At 40.5% G+C, this 24413-nt stretch overlaps 1 non-coding gene across 1 annotated transcript; it reads right to left on the bottom strand.

Moving 5' to 3' along the window:
- Positions 1–21927: 21927 nt before the first annotated feature.
- LOC118491744 lies at positions 21928–22034 on the bottom strand. The gene has a single exon (XR_004892189.1). It is a non-coding gene; the product is annotated as a small nucleolar RNA R71 (small nucleolar RNA).
- Positions 22035–24413: the final 2379 nt, after the last annotated feature.

Raw genomic sequence — 24413 nt, 5'->3', positions numbered from 1 at the left:
AAAATTTTTTATTTTTTATTTTTTATTTTTTTAGTCACACGAAAACCGAGCTTGTTACTAAAATAAAGGGTAAAAATAAAAAGGGTTTTTGGTGGGTAAAAGGGTTTAGGGTTAAGAAATGAAAAGGTTTAGGCTCAAAGGGGTTAACTAGGGGGAGTTTTTGGGTAGGTGAAAAGAAAAATAAAAATAATGGTTTTGAAAGAAAAATGGTTAGTCCTAATGCCTCCATCATTTACTTACTTGGGTTTAAGTTGGTAAGGACCGGGAATGAATTGTCGTGGCAAGTTCTAGAGTCGTAAGAACCAAGCAACTATTCACACAAGAAACGAAAAATGAGCATTTAGCGTAAAGATGTATATTTGTATGCTCAATAAAGGCTCAAAACTCACTTTTGTGGGAATGGGTTTTTCTATGTGATCAAGTATATATAATCGAATTTTAACTAAGCTTGTCATGCCGTTTCATAATTTTCTTATGTTGGTTCTTTTTATCACGACGATATCGGTTGTAAATTTGTAAAAATATAACCTTATTAGTCTTAGAATTCCCAACTTAAACTTTAGACAAGTAAAAAAAATGAAAATTTTTGAAAAAAAATTTGAGGTGATTAGCGGCTCCAATAGAGTTTTGTGTAAGGCTTGTTATCAGGACTTGCAAAATTCAAGGTTTTAGCATCCCCCCCCCCCCACACTTAAATTACACATTGTCCTCAATGTATCCCAAAAATAAATTTTTAGTTTGATTGAATGTGTAACATGGTGTTAAAAGCAAAAATTTATGTTACTGGCAGACTGGACACGGCCCCGTGGGGACCGGGCACGGCCCCGTGTTCAGGTGCCAGTAACGAAAATCAAAGAAAAGAAACAGAAGCCTGGACACGGGGGCGTGTTCAGTGAACACGGCCCGTGTCCAGTTACCTGAACTGGGCATTTTTCTGCAGGGTGTTCAGCACGGGGCCGTGTTGGCTGGGCACGGCCCGTGCTGAACCTACTCTAGTGGAGAAATTGTTGTCGGGTGGCCTTGTTCTTGTGCATGGGGCCATGTTTCTCGTTTTCCTTATCATCCTTTACCACCATGAGTGTGTTTTATTCATTATGAACCATTCAAACCTTAAAACCATCATTCCATTAAAACCATAGAGAGATCTTACATAGTCCTAAATTTATATTAAGCTAGATAAGAAAACACAAGAAGCATTAAACCACGGAGTTCTAGCCTACACGTTATTTTAATTAGCAAAATTTCCAAGAAGCTAGTAGTCTTGGTTAGATATGGCCTTATAGAACTCCTTCTTCCGGGTGTGGCCTTCCTCATATGTCGGCGAGCCACTCTTCCACCTCCCTTGGAAGGAGAAAAGAGGGCTCATTAGCGTTAGTTTGAGGAGTTGCGATTTCCAACGGAATCTCTTGTTGGTGTTCCATGGGAGGTTCCGCCGGAATGTCGTCCCACCCGGTAGGGTTGTTAACTTCGAGCGCCAGGTTCCAATCCTGTTGAGGGAGGACCGGTTCCATCGGGGGTGTTACAAGAATATTTAACCTCTAGTGCAAGAGGTTAATCTCTTGGAAGCTACTCTCAAGTCCCACTGTAAGATCGTTAATACGGTCGATTAGGACCTCCTCTACTGACGTCATTTCGTCGAGAGCCTCCCTTAATGCTATGACATAGTGCACAAGTGTAGCTTCAATGGAGGGCCTCCTTCCTCTTCGGCTGTTTGATGAATGCACGGAAGATGTTTCGCTGTTTTCACTCGACATTCTACGAAAAACAAACTGAAAATAGTTTATTTGCTGAAACAGTAGACCGGACACGGCCCCGTGCTCATTGAGCAAGGCCCCGTGTTCATCTTTCTGCAGAGTTTTGGAGCAAGGAAACTTGAAGTTTTAAGTTATTTTCTGAACTTGTGGGGTCTTTTTAAACATTAGTAACTTAAAACAATGTTATACAACATATTTTTGCTAAGATTCCTTGAACAAAACTCAACAATCCCTACTATAAAGCTTGAAAATTCAAACTTTAATGGAGGTTTTTGGAGAAAGATGAAGAAGAAGGAAATGGTTAAAAGAGGAAAGGACAAGATGGGTTGTTGGAACCTTCTTTTAGAACATACCTAGGATAGTTGAGAGAAGATTCCTTCAAATCTCTGTCCCAAGTTGGTCCAAATGTGCAGAATTCTTGGCTGCATTTACAGAAAACGACAGCACCCTGGACACGGCCCCGTGCTCAGTGGGCACGGCCCCGTGTGCAGATAGAATTCTGACACAGTTTGTCCGTATTCTGACGTAAGGGTCAGAAGCGAATCTTTTGGTGAACACGGGGGCGTGTTGGCTGGACACGGCCCCGTATCGAGAGGCTGGTTATGAAGTTTGTCTAGTTTTTAAGGAACTTAATCGTATCGGGTGGTTCCTGACTGGTTGGAACAACCCCAAAGTGCCTAAGATACCTTAATTGTCCTAGACTAAGGCGAGAACGCAAGAGGTTGTCGGTGAGGGTAATTCCTATTTTTATTCTAGGTGGACAAGTCCAACCCTTTCCCGGGCTCTCGTTAAAGAAGGTATATGCCGAATCGCTCAGGTCTATGTATGCACCGAACGAGGTCGATGGAGAGTCCTTCACGGCACAATCGGCACAGGGATGACTATCGTCCAAGTCTTTGCTAGGTATGAAGGTATTTTTGGGAGCAACGAAGTTGTTGGAATGCGATCCCAACATTTCTTCATGGTCATCGTCTTGGGGTGGATTAATGAAATCCTTCCTAAGCTCTTTTAACCAATTTAAAATTAGATTTTCTAGTTGAAATAACTCGTCAAGGAGCATTTCTCCTAGAATATCTGGCTGGGCGCATTCGAGGGAGAGATAGTGATTATTTTTACTTTCGCCCCTCTTAAGGTTATAGGGAGTCGGTGGGTCTATGTAGTGGGGCTTATAATTTAGAAAGTAACATTCTAATTCTTTATGTTCGCCTCCACATAATTGATACCACGTACCATAAGAGTGCTGAAAGTAAAAAGAATTACCATCACTCATGTTTGTGTCAGAAATTAGCAACCGCCGGGATCTAACGGTTCTGTTTTCAGTAAGTGAATCTTGGGCACGGGGGTGTGTTGAGTGAGCACGGCCCCGTGTTCAGCTTACTGTCTGACTTAAAACAAGATTGCCAGTTCCAATGATTGAGCACAGGGGCGTGTTCAGCTGGCATGGCCCGTGCTGAGCTCTGCAGAAGCTAAAAAACTAAGAAAATCCTAAAAATTAAAAAGAAAAATAAAAAAAAATGATTAGGCCGTTGATTCCCAACTTTCTTAAAATCCTTGTGTCCCCGGCAGCGGCGCCAAAAACTTGATGCGTGTGTAGTGTAATATATTTTAGATGTATATTTTAAGCCCTTTTTACACTTTTAGCCAAGTTTTAAATTTATAAAACACGATATTTACTAACACTAAACACACATATGGGCAAGTGCACCCATCGTGGACGTAGTATAGTGTTGGTAAGATACCGAGGTCGTCCAAGGACACAAGAGCTTTTAGTACCGGTTTATCCTCAACGTCTAACCAAATCAAAATGTTAGAAAAGATTTTTAAACTAAGAAAATAAAACTAACTAAATGCTGAAAAATAAAAATAAAAATAAAGAAAACAGATAGACAAGATGAATCACTTGGATCCGACTCGTGTATTAGTATAACCTTTGATTATTTTCGCACTTTTGCACTTGTTTAAGAGATTATCTTAGTTATTGTAGTAGGCCCCTCTTTTGAAGGCGACGTTACCCTCAACCCAGTAGTTTGAGTCAGCATGGATACAATCCTAAAGGGTCGGATTATTGAAAGATAATGAATTAAGTTATTAATGCAAATTATGGTAGGCCCCTCTTTTGGAGGTGACATTACCCTCGACTAAGTAATCTGAGTCAGCAGGGATACAATCCTAAATAGCCGGGTTATAGTATTAATAGTAGTTAACTTATGAGGGGGTCAAAGAGTTTGGATCCACGCCATCCAATACCTATGGGCATTGAAGGAGATCCTACTAAATTTAACCCAGGTCCCTTGCAGGACCTCTAAACGCTGAACAAGGGCAAGACCCTTACGAAACCGTTCCCTTAACCCCCGACCAGGTAGCCAACATACCTCCATATAGACCGTGGAGATATGAATGGTGAAAATCTTTTTTTTTATATAGACAGTAAAATAATGCCAAGACACCACGGATAAACGATAAGGAAGAATCACCTTCAACATAAGCAACTAGTTATTAAAGTCATTAATACAAAAACAAATAAAAAGTGCAAAAGATTAAAAATAAAAAGTATTATACTAAACACTTGTCTTCACCAAGTGATGTAAGAGACTTAGGCAAACATGGCCTTGATTGTCAAGAACTCTTACGATCAATCTTGGATCTCGAGACGACTCACACACTCTATGATGGACAATGGATGATGGTGGTGGATGATGGTGTTGTGATGGTGGTGGGTGGTGGATGAAGTGTGAGAGAGGTGGTGTGCCAAGGGATGAGTTGCAATGAAGCCAAGCACTCCTATTTATAGGCTGAACAGAAGCCTGGGTACGGCCCCGTGTCCGCTGCACACGACCCCGTGCCCGTCTGACAATCTTTCTCCTCATTTATTGTAATTCGCAATTACAATTAATGCGCCTGCAGTACTTTCGCCACGCCCCCGTGTTCACTGGGCACGGCCTCGTGGTGGGCAATAGAAGCTTCTATAGGTTTGTCTTTTCTGCTGCTTCTTGGGCACGGCCCCGTGCTGGCTGAGCACGGGGCGTGTTTAGTCTTCTGCCTTCTCTGTTTTGCTTGGGAGGATGCTGTCGAGGGGTCGGGCAATCCACTTATGTTCCTTTTCTTGTATTTATGTTAGATTTAGTTGTCTTTTTTGCTTCTTTTGTTAATTTGAGCTCATTTAATCCTGAAAATACTAAAGGAAGACAAAAACACTCTTTTTCCAACATTAGTACTTAAAAAGGGTTAGTTTTATGCCTCATTTGATGTAATTTATATGTTGCATTTTACACACATCAACCCTGGAAAGTTTCGGACCAAAATACGGACTAAAAATGGGTCAAACTACCTTCGGACTAGGTTTCGCTTATACGGACTTTGTATAGTTTCGCTTATTTGATCACCTAGTTTCGCTCCAGTGTCACATCATTTGGTAGTTTCGCTCCAAAAGTCACATAGTTCCGCTCTTGTGTCATAAAGTTTGAGGGGTTTCGCTCTTAGATCAATAGGTTTCGCTTTTGTGTCATCTTAATTGAAGTTCCGCTCCAAGTGCACATCAGCAGTTTCGCTTATTCGAACATCAGTAGTTCCGCTCTTGTGAACAATACTAGTTTCGCTCTTAAGAACAAAACTGGTTTCGCTTTTGTGATCAATACAGGTTCACTTATTTGAACAAGGGGAAGATTTCGTTCTTGTGAACATCCAAGATCACTAGTTGCGTTTTTGTGTCATTTACATCTTGGAAAGATTTGTCGGGATTATTTGAAAGATGACGAAAATGTTTGATGAAAAGGAGAATTAGTTTATTGAAAGGCTAAATAGATATGGTTGGTATCATACGAGTATGTATGAACAAGATGATAAGAAGATTTGGATTCTTAGACTTGAAAAGTTTGCATGTCAAAAGGATGAGACCTTGAAAGAGATGGAAAGGAGATTGGATTACTTAGTGGACAAGTTGAAAATGTTTGGAATTAAATTGACAGATACTGAAAAGATTTCAAAGTTTGCAGACGCTTTACCTGCCGAATGGGATGATGTTTTAAACAAAATAAAACAAGAGCCTAAATTTTCAAAATTACATCCATCTGATTTCATCAATAAACTTCAAAAACATAGTTATGAAAATTCTGATCAGAAGAAAATATTGATGAATAAAATCAAAGAGCTTCTAGATGAATTGAATTTGGGAAATCTAGATAAAATCAATTTGGATGTAATTACTGAAATTAATAAAAGAATTTGTATGTGTTTTGCTGCAAAACAAAACATGAAGTATGATTGTAAGAGAGGATGTTATATTGATGAAAATTTAAAACCTCTTGATTTTGTTAAAATTGTTTGTGCAGGAACATACAAGACAGAGATAAAGAAAATGTCAAATAATGAAGAATCTGTGAAGAATGAATCTTCAAGTTCTGAATCAGTATGCACCAAATGTGACAACCTTAAGACTGACAATGACAAACTCTTGAAGGATGCGGAAAGTTTGACATTGGAAGTCTAGAAGTTGAAAGACAAGAAGCAAGCTGATATTAAACAGATTCTTATGTTTCAGGAAATTTGTGAGAAACTGAAAGTTGAAAATGACAAACTGTTAAATAACTTGAACAGTTTGACATTGGAAAACCAGAAGTTGAAAGAAAATGAAAATTTTTTTGAAGATAAACTGAAAGTTTTTGAAATAAAGAAACTAAAAGCTGAGAAAGAATTTCAAAGTCAAATAAAAATTCTTGAAGATGGGAGAGATGTTTTTAGTCAAAACAACATTGAAAAGCAAAAAATAATCAATTCCCATCTTCAGAAAATTATTAAACTTGAAAAAGAAGGTGAATGTGCTCGAAAGAAAATCAAAGAGTTAGAAGAAAAAGAGTCGAAATCAGAAAATGAAGATTTCTGGATAAAGCTTGAGAACAAAAATCTGAAAGCTAATGAGACAAAATTTCAAGAACAGATAAAAGTTTTGGAAAATGAAAAGTTTGTTCTTGAAAACATGAAAAATGAGAATGAAAAATCAATCAAGTCTCATCTTGAAAGAATATCTCAGCTTGAAAACGAAGCTGAGAGTTCAAGAAACAAGATTGATGAACTTGAAAGGAAATTGATAGGTTTTGTGACTGCATCAGACAGTTTGAATTTTCCCAGTCCAAAACCGATCAATTCAGTTCCAATAAGTGACAGTGTCATAAACTTTGACAATGTCAAAGTTGAAGATTGTGATGTGAAATCTGATGATGAAAATGAAAAAATTGAAAAACAAAAATTGTTTTTGAGATTAAAAGAAAAATTTCAGAAAACTGTTTTGCAATCAACTGAAAAAGGTGAATGCTCTAAGCAAAAACCTTTGAAGAAGAAAGCGGAACAGAAACAAAAAATTAAAAAGAAGAAAATTGTTCAAAAAGAGAATAACAGCTCATCAGATCGATCATTCAATCAAAATCAAAAATCACAAAAATTAAAAAATGAAAACTCAAAAATTGTTGGTAATAAGTGGTGCAGGTCGGATCACAGTGCTCAAAAGTCAAATCCAGCAATTAACAGGAGAAAGGAATATCACCAAGCCAAACAGTGCTTTGATCCGAGTATATGGGCTGAAAATGGTGATTGGTATGATAATAGAGTGTGTTACCGATGCGGTTATCAAGGACACATTGCTGTTAACTGCCAAAGTTGGAATTATGAAACAAGAAGATGCTTTAACTGCAACATCAGAGGTCACATTGCCAGAAATTGCCCAAGGAGATCAAATGAAAGATTGAGGGTTAAATCTCAAAAATTGACAAAGATTATAGTCAACGTCAAGCCCAAAGAACAGAAGGTTCAAGAACCTAAAGTTCAAGAAACGAAAGTAAAGCTTTCTCAAGGGCAGAAAGACAGACTGAGGAAGAAGAGGAAGAAGGCTAGAGAGTATCTAGAGAAGATATTGTCCTCGGGTTCATCCGTTGGTAAAAATAAGAGTTCTGATGAATCGACTCCCTCGAGTGCAAAGTCAAGCCAGGCGAATTCATCGGATACAAATCTGAGGACGAAAGAAGAAAAGAAGAAGAAGAAGAAAATGGTCGGCGATGAATCTGACGTGTCAAAGTCAGACAAGCCACCTTCTGGCGATGAATCTGACAGGTCAAAGTCAGACAAACCATGTGCAGGCAATGATTCTGGTTCGTCAAAGCCAGAGGAGCCATTGATTGAGGTAAAAATGGAGAATTCAGGTTTAACAATGGATGATGCAAACTTTCCACCATTGTTGAACAAGAATTCGAAATCACCCAAGGACCGTCAGGCTTGGGTGAATCTGTTCAAATGAAAAAAACCTGACTTGCCGGAGATCCCAAGTTTATATTCTGGATCAGGAATCGGCATCATTCATGTTTTGATAAATTTGTATGTAAATTGTTGAAAATGTTTGAAATGTTACAGGTGAAAGGACTACGCCGGAGCTTCCAGGTTGGTAAGTGCGAAGCAGGAATCGGCATCCTGATTGGTTATTGTAGATGACTCATTCCTACAAGTGGTATTGGTTAGTCATACCTACAAGTGGTATTGTTTGTGATCTTACAAGTGGTTATACTTTACAAGTGGTACAAAGATTGCTTGAATGCAACACGGTAAATCAGGGACATTAAGTTGTACTTGATTTACTAACATAAAAACTGACAAGATGATGAACCATAACCCCGATTTTAACACAATGTGTAATCTACAAGTGGTAAAAACAAACTCATTTTCGGAAAAATCATTTTGATTAAAACAAACTTAAGTGTTTTGAGATCTAAATGAGAAAATGGTTTGTGATAGGGGAGTTCTGATTGTTTAAGCCTATTGAATGGCGATTTGATGCATTTCGATGTCAGTTGTCAAGTTTTTGTACAGTTTGTTTTGTGATTAAGTGGGTCTAGAGCTTAGTTGTTTTCAAATTTTTAATGTGTTTGCATTTTAGGGGGAGTAAGAAAATTTCAGAAAATCCAAAAACATTAGAAAATTTGAAAAATACAAAGACATGATAAAATTCAAAAATGAGTTTTGTTGTATAATAGAGGAAATGATAGTACATCAGTAGACTGTCACAACATGCTAAAGAAATGTAATGTGAAAATGCGATAAACAATCTCACTGTGGATGTGTCAGTAGGTTTTCGCACATTTAGTAAACTATAACGAGATATAAACCTAAAATCAAACTTGCTTATTCTGTGGGTTAACAACTGCTTGGATATATAGGTAACCCCTCAAATCTTGTTTGAAAGGTTCCTTATTCTGAGATACTAGGTCTTTATGCTCAGTGATATCTGGGGTATTATCCCGGGACTTCTGCTGTATGGAAGTACTGACCTAGTCCCCGGATAATGCTTTCTGCAAATGCTTGAAGCATAGCATCACCCTCAGCAAGCTGATGAAACAATAAAATTGATAGTCGCTGCTATTGTAATCAAAAGATCCTCTAAAGGGGACATACCAAAAGTCGAAGCCGTCATCTCTCTGCGTATACGGAAGTATCGACCTGAGCTCTCACGGCCCTCGCATCTTACCCCTTTACAAATATCATCTGTGGTATACTCACCTGTAAGACTGAATATTGGGATCTGGATACGGGAGTATATTCAAGTAGTGGGACACGCGAATAAGTCAGTATCTAAGACATTAATATCGTATCTCGGACCAATTGAACTTTGTGTGAAAATTTAAGTGGACAAACATACTGACAATCTAGGTGAATTGTTTAGAACTTAAAATGTAATTAAGTTTAACGGTGTTGGTGATATGTTTCATAAACTGATATGATCCTCTTGCACGAACTCACAAAAATAATGTTTGTACATATTTCATTTCTGCAGTTAATTTTTGTTATTGCTTTTATGTTTCATATTTTGAAAAATCCAAAAATATTTTCGACAACTGATGTTGGAGAGCTGATATTCAAAATCTCAAAGGATAAACATGATGAACAGATGGTTTGGTTAATTTGGTTTGAAATGTTTAATCAGATTTTGGAAAGTTTCAAAGTTTGATAAGTTTTACATGTGAAGATTCTCAAAGGTTTAGTTGATTCATTAAGTTGAATCACAATTTTGTTTGTTTGTAATAGAGTGTTTGAGTTGTGTAGGTTTCTAATCCTGTTGCTACGGAAATCCAGGAGATACATCAGAATCTGAGAAGAGTTTAAACTGATAAAGCCAGGATTTGATTTCAATGGTGATAACAAATTCCAGACGGCGATCCCAGCTTGATGATAGGGGCAGTCTGACGAGAGTTAGAGCCAGAGAAAGATCCAGGTACATGATTCCAGGAAGAGTTCCTGAAGAAAAACCGATCAAGATTGAAGAGTTGTCATGTTTGAAGACTCTCACTGAAGATTCCGTCAACATTCAAGGGACTATAACCATCGTGATTAGGCTCACGTTGCGAAGTTCAAACGAACTTCTCGTTGACCATCTCGTGGTCAAAGCTGAAAGTCAAACAAAGTTTGACTTTCACACTCGAAAAGCGATAAAAGAACGAAAGAGGACTTACAAAGGGTCCAAAAAGATTTGGTTCTAAGTATTGTCAAGTAGGTAGTGAATAATCACAGCCACTTAGAGAAATCTTAGACCAAATGTAAGGAAAATGGAATGAAAGCATGGCCTTATATAGTTTTTCGCAAACCGTTAGGATCATTTCTTGGAGAAGAGGGAATGATCTAGGCCATACAAATGTTAAAGACTGATTGGGGGACTTGTTCTCCACACAAACCAGCCCATAGCATGCAAAACCATGGATCAAAACCATTGGAACAAGAGGGTGTTGGTGCAGTTGTCTGTCGACTACATCTTCGTTCGAGTCTTAGGTTAGGGCTGATTGTATCATGCATGGAAATCGAGAAATCATGTTTAGTCATGGTTTCGCTTATGTGTCATAGAGTGGTTTTGCTTATATGTCAACATGTAGGTTCGCTTATATGGTCATTGAAGGTTTCGCTCATATGGCAGTGTACATTGGAGCGAAACCTCAACCCTATATAAAGGGGTCACATGAGCGAAACCAGATAGCAGTTCAGTAGTGGTCTTGTATGGTATGGCAAAGCTCTGCCAGATTGTCTCCAACGCTTGTACATTGTTAGCAGATTAATAAAAGAGACGTTAAATAGTGAAATCAAGCTAAACAAAGACTGAATCAATGAATTTTCGCCTCTGATTCAGTCTGAGCACTCTTCTGATCGACTCGTCAGGTCGTCTCGCGATCCTACAGAGGGAATGACCAGATTCAATGTTTCTGCAATTCTGATGTGCTGGGCACTGCTTACGGACCGTAAGCAGAGGTCCATACGGACCGTAAAGGACCTGCAGACCAGCAACTTTCAAAAATGACAGATTTAGCCCCTGAAGCCCCAAACTTGGTTTTCGATGCATTTTTGACACGTTTAAGCCCCGTTAACCCCATTTCAAAGCTCTAATATGAAGTTAAAGTATAGGGAACTTAAAATGTGCTCAAAAATATCTCGGATGTCGGTTCGTTTGGTCGTACTGTTGCGTTGTTCGGTTAATTACGACGAAAGTCGTAACGAACGCAAAAACGATCCAAATTGAGCGACGAATGGAATTTTATCATGCCAATCACTAAAATATAATATTTTAATGATTACATAAATTTTTGGATGTCCGGATGTATTCAGAATGTAAGATATGCGCCAAAATGCAAACTTGTGCACTTTTTAACGCTTTTAGTCCCTGAAAGATCATATAAACATGTTTTCGCACACCGAACCAATCAAAGCTTATTTCTAAGCTATATTTAGGTTATTTATGGTATCTTTAACTTATGATCAAGTTCTGGATTGTTCGTTACAATACAAATTGGCATACTTTTGCAGTTTGTCAAATTTAGTCCCTGTAAGCGAATAAACTTGATTTCGGCATACCTAACCATTCAAAACTTATTTCTAAGTTATGTAAAGGTTATTTAAGGTATGTTAAGCCTATGTCACTATTCCGGAGTGTTTGTTGCATTAAACTGGTTATATTTATGCATCAGATCGCGTATAACCTTCCAGAAAGCGATTTAAAGCCCGAAATCGAACAAGAATTGATATGTGCAAATGATACACATATTTTCACAAATCCCAAGTATGAAACACAATATTTCATTGGTTTGGAATTTGTTTGACGGTCACAGTGACACAGGTGTCACATAACAGAGTATAAAACACTTATGTGATAAATATTGTTACATATAAACACTGTTAACATAAACAAAGGTAGAATATCTGCTGTTGATGCTGAACCACTGTTGTTGTTGGGCAGTGGTTCATCATTGGGTTTGTAAAGGGTTTGTCTCGAGAGATAAATTCTAGCGAACCACTGCTATACTAAACACTGTTACATAAGAAACACTGATACATAAATACTAAAGTTGAATCCGCTGTAGATGCTGAACCACTGCTGCTACTGAACAGTGGTTTTCCTTTGGTTAATCAAGCTCTAGGTACATAAGTTCTTGTCTTTAACAGGGCTTTGTCTTCAATAGTGGATAGGCCTCATCAGTCTTTAAGTCTATCAGTCTTTATAAGGAGCAGTGGTTAGTTATAACAGTCCTTAGCATGATCAGCTGTTATAACCGCTCCATAACCCTTTGAGAGGAAGCAAGTGTCGGTCTATTTAACTAAGAGGAATGATTGCAGTACATCCCTGTTGAAAAATAGAGTCGATAAATTTAGGGAAAATGAGGTTGAAAGATGATAAGCCAACAGTGGACGATCTCATTCTATAGCTTCGATAAATTCAGGGGTATTCTCAAATAATACTTCCTAGATGCTTCAAAAGAAGCAACACTTTGTACATTTGTCGGTCTTCAAACATCTATTATCTACTATCTATTATCAATTATCTATTATATATAATAAATGAAAGTTGATTGCTCCACATGGCCCAAAGTGGATCAATCAACTTTCATTTATTATATATAATAGATAATAGATATTATGATAAAAAGGTAGAAATCTATTTTTTTATATTTTTAAATAACAAACTAATTCATCAGTATTTATAATATGGTTGCTATTATAACATGTTTTACTTTACTTAAAAAAATATTTAATTTGAATATAGTCTTGCTATACATTAAAATAACAATTTTTTTAAAGTAGTTGTTGTGTTGTGTGTATAACATCCATAATTATTGTCACACCCCAACCGATGGCGGAATCATCGGGGCATGGCACTGAGCGAAACAGATTGTCCAGAAGTTTCCATAACAACTATCATTACCATTCAATTTATATAATACGTCCCATACCGTACCTCAAATGGCAAACAAATTATTACAAATAACATCTAGTCAAATATTCTATTCCGACAACTCAGATTTAAATATAAAAATTGTTCAAATGCTTCTAGAGACTCGATCTGGCAAGATCTGCAGACAACTATGTTCTAGACGCTTATTCTAAGCTCGCCTTCCTAGCAGATAAGCATGCTAATTGTCTGTCACATACGTTAAAATAAAGTCAATACATATAATGTAAAGGTGAGCATACAAGTTTGATAATAGCATATAGAGTTCGAAATAGTTTACGCATAACCAGCACGTACACAGAGGAAAACGAAGCATGTTAATTATCGACATGGATCTATCGATACCAATGACTGCGGGGTGACTGCCCGAGGCAGTTCGCAATACATGATTACCACCGCAATCCATGCAAGTAATTGTCCTTAACAACCTCCGTGTGAACGGGTGCTGAGTCCAAACTATAGTACTATCGTCGTTAAGGCAGGTAGACAACATTCCACGTGTAAACATAACAACAAGAATTCATTTAGTCACGTAATACATGCGGTAACGGTTAGCGTGTGAAATGATTGAGTAGTGTGTTCAATTGTGATTTAGAATAAGTAACTTATGTAACACCCAAAAGTGCTGAAAGCAAAAAGGGTTCGAGTATACTCACAGTGATTGATGGATTGAAGGGAGCACTTGAGAGTAGGGTTAGCCTGAATAGTTCAATATCATAACGATAAGCAACACGTAAAACGAAAACAAGCGTTGGAGGGTCGGACAACCTGGTCGATCGGACGGTAGGTCCGATTAGACGGTAGGTCCGATCGGACGGCTTGATCGTTTGGTTAACCAGTTCGTTCGGACAGTCTGTCCGGTCGGTCGGTAGGCCGATCGGATGGACTGTTCGAGTGGATTGTTTTTTCCTTTGAGAAGGATGTGTTTGTGTTTGATGGTTTGACTTTTGAAGTTTTCGTTGTAGCATTTGAAAACATTGAAGTATCCTTACCTTTCAGGTCGATCGATCGAATGAACCATTCGATCGGTCGGCTTAACCGATCGGTTAGGCACTTCAGCAACAAGTTCTTATCAGGGTGTCACCTGGTCGGATGGCTTGACCGATCGGGTGGCACTCCAACGCGTTGAACATGTTGAAAATCGGTTAAGTGTTGAAGCATAGTATCTCATGATTCGAAGAGTAATTCAAATCAGACCGTAGTCCGATCGAACCGCATTTCGTTCAATACTAGGCTTCATGAAATTATCAATGTGTGGGGCCATGTGCTAGCCGATCGGCTGGCCTGGTCGATCGGCTGGCTTGTCCGATCGGCTGGGCTGTCCGTTCGGACAGTCAGCCCGGTCGGTCAGCTTCGTGACCTGGTCGGCCTGTTCGTCTAACACTTGGCTGTTCTGATTGTTTGACGTTATATCGAGGTACTTTGACAACGAGTTGAACCATAGAACCCACGTTCTTGCTTGTTTCTCCTGCTCGGACAGGAATCACCCAAACCCGGCCGGTGAACTGTTCGGAACAGAGTTTAACGTTTAACCCGAAATCGGTGAACCTCGTGGATAGAACCCGAATCTTGAACCGCACAACTACTAGAATGATTAGTGAGTCGGTTCAAGCTCCGTTTCTACCGGTTTGAAGGCATTGAGTGTAAAAGAGTTGAAAGAAAGCTGGAAAGCAATCTTTCAATCCTTTTCACCGTGTAAATGTTTAGATCTATGATAGATCTTTGTTTGTTTATGTGGAAATCGGTTAGATCCAAGTGATTCTTTGTGGATTGAAGCCAAAACATGAAGTTCTTCAAGAACACCATGATGACATCATCCTAGAACACTTGAATCTTGATGATTTCACGGTTAGAAATAAAGATATGAAGGATAGAAAGGTGTAGGAGTGTGTATAGATCAAGAAAGTACAAGATTTAGGATGGAATCTTACCGGAATCGGAAGGAATCTGAGAAAAGGATGAGAGCACGAGCTGGTCGGTCAGAGCTTTCCAAAAGTGGTAAAGATAACAATGACAGGGGTATTTATAGGATGCCAAAAGAGGAAAGGGCTGGCCGTTCGGTCAGGTATCCTGATCGGACAGCCTGTCCGATCGGACAGCAGTCCGATCGGCTGGGCCGTTCGATCGGCTGAGAGCCTGATTGTTCAGGTGCCTGATTCGAGTGTTCGGTGCGACGATTTTTGATATTTCGATTTCGATTGCGTTTCCTATTCAAATTACTTTTAATCCCAACCACTATATCTAACATACAATCATCTATGTCTCGCGCTGTCTTTTCGCCACCAATTATCATAATTCGATTTTGATTGCGTTCGATTGAGTTTCGAGTTCCGATTGATTACCACACATAACATAAAGTAAACATGCACAAGTAACACATAAGGCACACACACACGTATAATAACACCAAGGTTGCATAATTCGCGTTTCGAGTTCGATGATGATTTGATTAGCTTGATTGTTGATTAATTGACTTTATCGCATTGTTACTTCCTACTATGCACAGTCGTTTAGCGTTTCGCGTCGATTGAACATTCGATTACTTTGATTAATAACACTTACTCCACATAATACAACTAACGAAATCATAAAATAGACTAGCTACAGTCAAAGGAGTCAATCTTGACTTTGACTTTGACTTTCGGTAACACAGGGTGTTACAGCCTCCCCTAGTTTAGGGAATTTCATCCCGAAATTAGGCTGAAAGTTGTACATCACCGTGATTCATGCTTGAGAACTTTCTCTCTCTAGGCTTTCACTTGAACAACTGCGGGTACTTCGCCTTCATGTCGCTTTCGAGTTCCCAAGTGAATTCTGCGCCTCGTTTGCCTTCCCATCGGACTTTCATGATAGGAATGCGCGAGCGCCTAAGTTGCTTGGTTTGGCGATCCATAATTTCGACAGGCTTCTCCACGAAGTGTAGCGTTTCGTTTATTTGAAGGTCGTCGAGAGGTACAATTAGATCATGCTCAGCCAGGAATTTTCGGAGGTTTGACACATGGAAAGTCGGGTGGACGTTACTGAGTTCCTCTGGTAGTTCGAGTCTGTAGGCGACTTTTCCGATCCTTTCCAGAATCCTAAAAGGTCCAACATATCGAGACGCTAGTTTCCCTTTCTTGCCGAATCTAACCACGCACTTCCAAGGTGATACCTTTAAGAGTACGTAGTCGCCAACGTCAAATTCAAGGGGCTTGCGTCTTTTATCAGCGTAACTTTTCTGTCTATCTCGGGCTTTCAACAAGTTGTCTCGAATCTGGAGGACTTTGTCAGTTGTTTCTTGCAATAGCTTAGGACCGGTTAATTGCGAGTGACCGATCTCGTGCCACACAATACGCGATCGACATCTTCTTCCATATAGGGCCTCAAATGGTGCCATTTGGATGCTGGTATGATAACTGTTGTTGTACGAGAATTCGACTAATGGCAGGTATTTGTTCCAATTACCACCGAAGTCTATAACGCACGCACGGAGCATGTCTTCAAGAGTACGGATCGTTCTTTCAGTCTGTCCGTCGGTCTGAGGATGGAATGCGGTACTCAGGTTAAGCGACGTACCGAGTGCTGTTTGAAACGTTTCCCACAATCGCGACGTAAACCAAGCATCACGGTCAGAGATGATGTCACGAGGCGTACCATGATTACAAATGATCTCGTCAGTGTAGATTCGGGCTAATCGTTCTACCTTGTAGTCTTCTCGTATTGGCAAAAAGTGGGCTGATTTGGTCAAACGATCAACGACAACCCAAATGCTGTCGTGACCTGATGACGTGGGTGGAAACTTGGTTATGAAATCCATAGCTAAACTCTCCCACTTCCATATGGGGATTGGCGGTTGTTCGAGTAAGCCAGAGGGTCTTTGATGTTCAGCCTTGACCCTTGCACAAGTCAGGCATCTTCCGACATAGAGAGCGATATCCCTTTTCATACCCGGCCACCAGTATTTGTAGCGAAGATCCTGGTACATTTTATCGGCACCGGGATGAATAGAATACCGAGATTTGTGAGCTTCGTCCATTAAAATCTTTCGTAATTCGGTCCGCTTAGAGATCCAAATTCGGTCCAGAAAATAGAAGATCCCATTTGATTTACTTACAAGCTGAGCTCCATCGTGATAGATTCTCTCTTTCTTCAAGGTGCGTTCATTAAAGCAAGCATGTTGGGCTTCGCGGATGAGGGTTTTGAGATCGTGCTGGGCTTGGGTATGATGAATACTGAGCAAATAACTCCGTCTGCTGAGCGTGTCGGCAACGACATTTGCTTTGCCTGGGTGATAACGAATCTCACAGTCGTAATCGTTGAGGAGTTCTACCCATCAGCGTTGACGCATATCGAGTTCTCTCTGATTAAAGATGTGTTATAAGCTCCTGTGATCGGTGAAGATCGTACACTTGGTACCAATACAGGTAGTGTCGCCAAATCTTTAATGCAAAAATAACCGCGCCTAGCTCGAGATCATGGGTTGTGTAGTTGTTCTCGTGGATTTTGAGCTGTCGAGAAGCGTAAGCTATAACCTTGTCTTGTTGCATGAGGACACAACCAAGGCCAAGGTTGGAAGCATCACAGTAGACAATGAAATCGTCGTTCCCATCGGGCAATGAGAGAATATGAGCATTGCAAAGCTTATGCTTGAGGGTTTGGAAAGCAGACTCTTGTTCGGTTCCCCAAACAAAAGACCTGTCTTTATGCGTAAGAGTGGTAAGCGGCACAACGATCTTAGAGAATCCTTCGATAAATCGTCGATAATAGCCCGCTAATCCGAGAAAAGAACGGACTTCAGACGGGTTCTTTGGTGTAATCCAACTCTTAACTGCTTCAATCTTCGCAGGGTCGACATGGATACCTTGACTGTTCACGATGTGACCCAGAAACTGAACCTCTTCTAACAGAATTCGCACTTGGAGAACTTGGCATAGAGTTGGTTCCCCTGGAGTAACTCGAGAACCAAACGTAGATGTTGCGCGTGTTCGGCTTTCGATTTGGAATAAATCAAGACGTCGTCGATGAACACGATGACGAAACGGTCAAGATACGGCTTACACACACGATTCATCAGATCCATGAAAACCACGGGTGCGTTGGTCAAACTAAAAGGCATAACAACGAACTCATAGTGGCCGTAACGAGTGCGAAAAGCGGTTTTGGGTATATCTTCTTCCTGAATACGTAACTGATGATATCCTGAGCGTAGATCGATCTTTGAGAAACACGTAGCACGTTGTAGCTGATCAAACAAATCGTCGATGCGAGGTAGGGGTAACGGTTCTTGATGGTTAACTTATTCAATTCCCGGTAGTCGATACACATCCTGAACGTCCCATCCTTCTTTTTGACGAAAAGGACTGGTGCGCCCCAAGGAGAGGTGCTCGGGCGAATAAAGCCTTTTTCAAGTAACTCCTAAAGTTGGTTCGAGAGTTCCCGTATTTCGGATGTCATGAGTCGATAAGGGGCTTTGGCTACAGGGTTAGCTCCAGGAATGAGGTCGATACGAAAGTCGATATCACGACTGGCGGTAATCCAGGAAGATCATCAGGGAACACCTGAGGAAATTCACGGACCACTGGAACGTCTTTAACTTCGGCCTTCTTTTCCTTTTCCTTCTCCGCTACTACAATGTTTGCCAAGAAAGCTCTGTATTCCTTGCGGAGATACTTGCTAGCTTGGACACATGACATGAGCTTAAGACATTTCGAAGCAGTTTCACCGTACACACATAATAAATCGCCATTCGCGAGCGAGAATCGAATCATCTTATCGAAGCACACAACTTCAGTATGGTTTTCGCGAAGAAAGTCCATGCCTACTATGATATCAAAACTTCCGAGTTGCATCGGAATGAGGTCGATTGGGAAGATGTGATTGTTGAGCTCGAGAGTACAATCACGAAGAACAGAATTTACGGCGACAGTCCTTCCAGTAGCAACTTCAAATTCAAATGACGAGGGGAGATAAGAGCACTTACGACTAAGGAGCTTCTCGAATTCAAACGACACAAAGCAGTTATCGGCTCCATTATCAAACAAACACGATGCATAAATACCATTCACAAGGAACGTACCATTAACCACGTTGTTGTCAGCCTGGGCTTGGCGAGCATTGACGTTGAAGGTTCTGGCGCGTGCTGCTTGGTGCTGCTGCTGGGGTTGTTGCTGCTGCTGGGGCTCTTGCTTCACAACCCTGTTTGGGCACATTGCAATGGCCGTACAAATTGCAATGAGCGCAGAAATGACAGGCGAGACCCACCAGGTGATGATATGAGCATGTCGGGCAGAGTGGGTGGGGACCTATGTAAGCACGCTTTGTTGGCGGCGCTTGAGTAGCTGGTGTTGGTCAATGATGAGACTACTGCTAAGCCGGTACGGCTTGCAGAGGAGCAGCAGTGGTAGTGACAACACTGATACGCGCAAAATACAACATATAAATTATATCAATTGTGGCATAAAACTAACCCTTTTTTATTACTAATGTTGGAAAAAGTGTGCTTTTGTCTTCCTTTTGTATTTTATGGATTAAATGAGCTCAAATTAACAAAAGAAGCAAAAAGACAGCAAAATCTAACATAAATACAAGAAAAGGGACGAAAGTGGATTGTCCGACCCCTCGACAGCATCCTCCCAAGCAAAACAAAGAAGACAGAACACGGGGCCGTGCCCAAGAAGCAGCAAAAAAGACAAACCTATAGAAGCTTCTATTGCCCACCACGGGACCATGCCCAGCGGACACGGGGGCATGGTCAGAGTACTGCAGGCGCATTTATTGTAATTGCGAATTACAATTAATGAAGAGAGAGAGTGTCAGACGGACACGGGGCCGTGCCCAGGCTTCTGTTCAGCTTATAAATAGGAGTGCTTTGAGCCATTTCAACTCATCCCTTGGCACACCACCTCTCTCACACTTCACCCACCACCTACCACCATCACAACCCCATCATCCACAGCCATCATCCATTGTCCATCATAGAGTGTGTGAGTCGTCTCGGGATCCAAGATTGATCGTAAGAGTTCTTGACAATCAAAGGCCATGTTTGCCTAAGTCTCTTACATCACTTGGTGAAGACAAGTGTTTAGTGTAATACTTTTTATTTTTAATCTTTTGTACTTTTTATTTGGTTTTGTATTAATGACTTTAATAACTAGTTTTTTATGTTGAAGGTGATTCTTCCTTATCGTTTGTCAGTGGTGTCTTGACATTATTTTACTGTCTATATAAAATAAAAGATTTTCACCATTCATATCTCCACGGTCTATATGGAGGTATGTTGGCTACCTGGTCGGGGGTTAAGGGAACGGTTTGGTAAGAGTCTTGCCCTTGTTCAGCATTTAGAGGTCCTGCAAGGGACCTGGGTCAAATTTAGTAGGATCTCCTTCAATACCCAAAGGTATTGGATGGCGGGGATCCAAACTCTTTGACCCCCTCATAAGTTAAACTACTATTAATACTATAACCCGGCTACTTAGGACTGTATCCCTGCTGACTCAGACTACTTAGTCGAGGGTAACGTCACCTTCAAAAGAGGGGCCTACCATAATTTGCATTAATAACTTAATTAATTATCTTTCAATAATCCGACCCTTTAGGATTGTATCCTTGCTGAATCAAACTACTGGGTTGAGGGTAACGTCACCTTCAAAAGATGGGCCTACTACAATAACTAAGATAATCTCTTAAACAAGTGCAAAAGTGCGAAAATAATCAAAGGTTACACTATACACGAGTCGGATCCAAGTGATTCATCTTGTCTATTTGTTTTTATTTTTATTTTTATTTTTCAGCATTTAGTTAGTTTAATTTTCTTAGTTTTAAAATCTTTTCTAACATTTTGATTTGATTAGACGTTGAAGATAAACCAGTACTAAAAGCTCTTGTGTCCTTGGACGACCTCGGTATCTTACCAACATTATACTACGTCCACGATGGGTGCACTTGCCCATATGTGTGTTTAGTGTTAGTAAATATCATGTTTTATAAATTTAAAACTTGGCTAAAAAGTGTAAAAAGGGCTTAAAATATATACCTAAAACATATACACACTAGCACGCATCAAGTTTTTGGCGCCTTTGCCGGGGACACAAGGATTTTAAGAAAGTTAGGAATCAACGGCCTAATCATTTTTGTTATTTTTTTTTTATTTTTTAGGATTTTTCTAGTTTTTCAGCTTCTGCAGAGCTTAGCACGGGCCGTGCCTGGTCGGACACGGGCCGTGCCCAGCAGTGTTACTGGCAGTTTTTAGTTTTCCGAGTTACAGAAGGCTGACCACGGGGCCGTGTCGGTGCAACACGGGGCCGTGTCCAACTCTCCAGTAACAGGGATCCAGAAAACAATCACTGTAACTCCGACCACGGGCCGTGTTCACTGAGTACGGGGCCGTGGTGAACCTTCTGACCAACATTCTTTTCTGTTTTTGTTGCAGGACTTGGAACCAGACGCCACCTCTACGTAGTGTATGAGCTCCAGTTCTAATAAAGACATAAAAGAACCTCTAGAAGAACCCGAACGCTTTCTCAGAAAAAGACTAAAAGCTAAAAACCAAGAGAAGGTTTCGGGGAACCCACTTCCAATGGCGGACCAACGTACCCTCATGGATTATCTACGACCCACCGTAGGTAATCTCGGCGCCGCTATCAATGCACCGAATGTTGAAGCCAATAACTTCGAACTTCGGCCGCATTTGATACAGATGCTTCAAAACTCTTCAACCTTCCATGGGCTTGCGGACGAGGATCCCCATCTTCATATTACTAATTTCTTAGAAATATGTGATACCTTTCGGATCAATGGAGCATCAAATGACGCCACCGCCTCCGAATGTTTCCTTTTTCACTAAAAGACCGAGCAAAGGCTTGGCTTAACGCCCTCACAGCTGGATCGGTAAACACCTGGGATGAACTAGTCCAAAAATTTCTATATAAGTATTTCTCTCCCGCTAAAACGGCTAAATTAATGATTGAAATTAATACCTATTCACAAGAGGACGGGGAATCCTTATATGAAACTTGGGAAAGGTTCAAGGAGCTATTGCGAAAGTGTCCTCATCACGATCTTGCGATATGGCAACAAGTATCCACTTTCTATAATGGGTTGTTGCCACACACGAGACAAACACTTGACTCTAGCTCCGGGGGACTTTTAGGTAATCGCCGCCCGCATGAAATATATAATCAAATTGAGGAAATTGCTCAAACCAATTTCCAGTGGCACACTCCCCGAGGCAATAAATCTATTGCCCCGGGCGCCCATAAGGTTGATGAAAGCACCTCTTTACAAGCCCAAATCGAGGCCCTTTCTTCTAAAATTAAAAAGTTAGAGATGACAAAAACAGTCTCGGTTATGGCTTGTGAAGGGTGTGGTGGGCCACATGAAAATTGGAGTTGTATGAAAGAAACAGATGTTCAAACAGAATCGGTAAACTACATTGATAATAGACCTAGGCCGTCGGGTCCCCCAACGGGCACCTACAACCAAGGATGGCAAAACCACCCTAACCTTGGTTGGAGAGAACCCGACAATAGTAGTAACCAACAAAATCAACGAACAAACTTTCAACAACCAAGAAATGAGTCACAAAATTTCCCTCAACAACAAGGTGGACGAGAAAGGCTTGAAGATACTATATCTCGCCTTATCTCCGACACTGAAAAGAAAAACTCGGATAGGTTTGTACAATTAGAATCAAATTTTAGAAATCAACAAGCTAGTATACAAAACATCGAAAAACAAATAAATCAACTAGCCCAAAATTTCTCCGAAAGACCACAAGGCGCGTTACCAAGTAAGACCGAAACAAACCCAAAGGCGCAAGTTCATCTCATCACCTTACGGAACCGTACCGTGGGTCCCGCGGAAGGGCCACCTCCTACTGAGGAGATCACATCACCGCCCCATCAAGAGAAGGTTACTCCTCCACCTTTAGAGCCCACCAAGGCTCCTCCGGTTCTGTACCCCGGTAGGTTAATCCATCAAAAGACCAATGAGCAATTCGTAAAATTCGAAAGTATACTAAAACAATTGCATGTCAACATTCCTTTCATTGACGTCCTAACCCAAATGCCTAAATACTCTAAGTTCATGAGGGACTTCCTCACTCATAAAAGGAAATTGAAACATTGCAATTAGTTAACTTAGGCGAAGAATGCTCCGCCCTCGTACTCAACAAACTCCCCCAAAAGAAAACTGATCCCAGAATCTTCATAAATCCTTGCTCGATCGGGGACTCCCCCGTTCGTAATGCACTAGCCGACCTTGGGGCTAGCATTAACCTCATGCCCGCATCAATGTTCAAAAGACTCGGCCTAGGAAAAACGAGTCCTACAAAAATGAGTATACAACTTGGTGATCGATCTGTCAAATTCCCGCAAGGTGTCATTGAAAATCTCCTAGTCAAGGTCGACAATTTTGTCTACCCGACCAACTTTGTCATACTTGATATGGAAGAAGACACCGAAGTCCCCCTCATACTAGGGAGACCATTTCTCGCCACCGCACAAGCAGTGGTGGACATGAATGACGGAACACTCACTTTAAAATATGGGGATAATGAAGTAAAGTTCGGGGTTGGGAAGAGAATAGAGGACGATGACCCGGTCAATTACATGAAGGTTATTTATTCGAGTTTGGATGATGCTCTCCGACGGTGCAACATGGGATGCAAAACATCCCGCTCGGAAAACATATAACCTCACCTTGGGTCTAGCCAAGGACCCTTATAAACGTGGCGCACCACGGAGGCTGTCACACCCCGATTTCCACGAATATCACCGGTGGGCCCGGTGGGGGATTACCGTGACGTAGTTGGCAACAATATAGTCAAACCACACAATTATATGAATGCACAGCGGAAGCAAAAGATAAAATATATTACGTTCCGGATATGAAATAATATCAAGTGTTACGACGGAAAGTAAAGGATCCACAGGTGAATCAAAACAAAGAAATTGTTCAACAGACTTTAGACGCCTAGAACTTGCAAGATTCCTTATTAATGTCCTGAGCAGCTCCCAGCCTATTACGTACTTGTACATGTCACTTAGACTTTTGAAAATACGTCAGTTTTCACTGGTAAATACACTCAACTGACTCATTTGAAAAGAGTTTAGGAAAATTGATTTAGATGCACCAGGCACAAATTATTTTGACACTTTGATTAAAATGCACAGAGGCAAAATTAATCTTTTATAACTTGAGACAATCATAATTATGATCTTGTATACAGATTTACATGTTCGTTGTACGTTCAGGGCCCGATATAGAAACCGAGTCAAGATTAACAGACACGTCACAAGTATAGGCCCACTGAGCGTGAGATACCGTTTCCCTTATGCAGCTGTCAGGTGTATGCCGACACCCCGTGCATAAGACGTGACCATTTTATAATACAATGATGTCAAGGATATCCGGGACATGGTCATTAACCCCTAAAGGCT

The sequence above is a fragment of the Helianthus annuus genome, chromosome 4 (genome assembly GCF_002127325.2).
Source record: "Helianthus annuus cultivar XRQ/B chromosome 4, HanXRQr2.0-SUNRISE, whole genome shotgun sequence".
Taxonomy (NCBI): domain Eukaryota; kingdom Viridiplantae; phylum Streptophyta; class Magnoliopsida; order Asterales; family Asteraceae; genus Helianthus; species Helianthus annuus.
The sequence above is the reverse complement of the archived record's forward strand: the minus strand, read 5'-3'. Positions and strand labels throughout refer to the sequence as shown.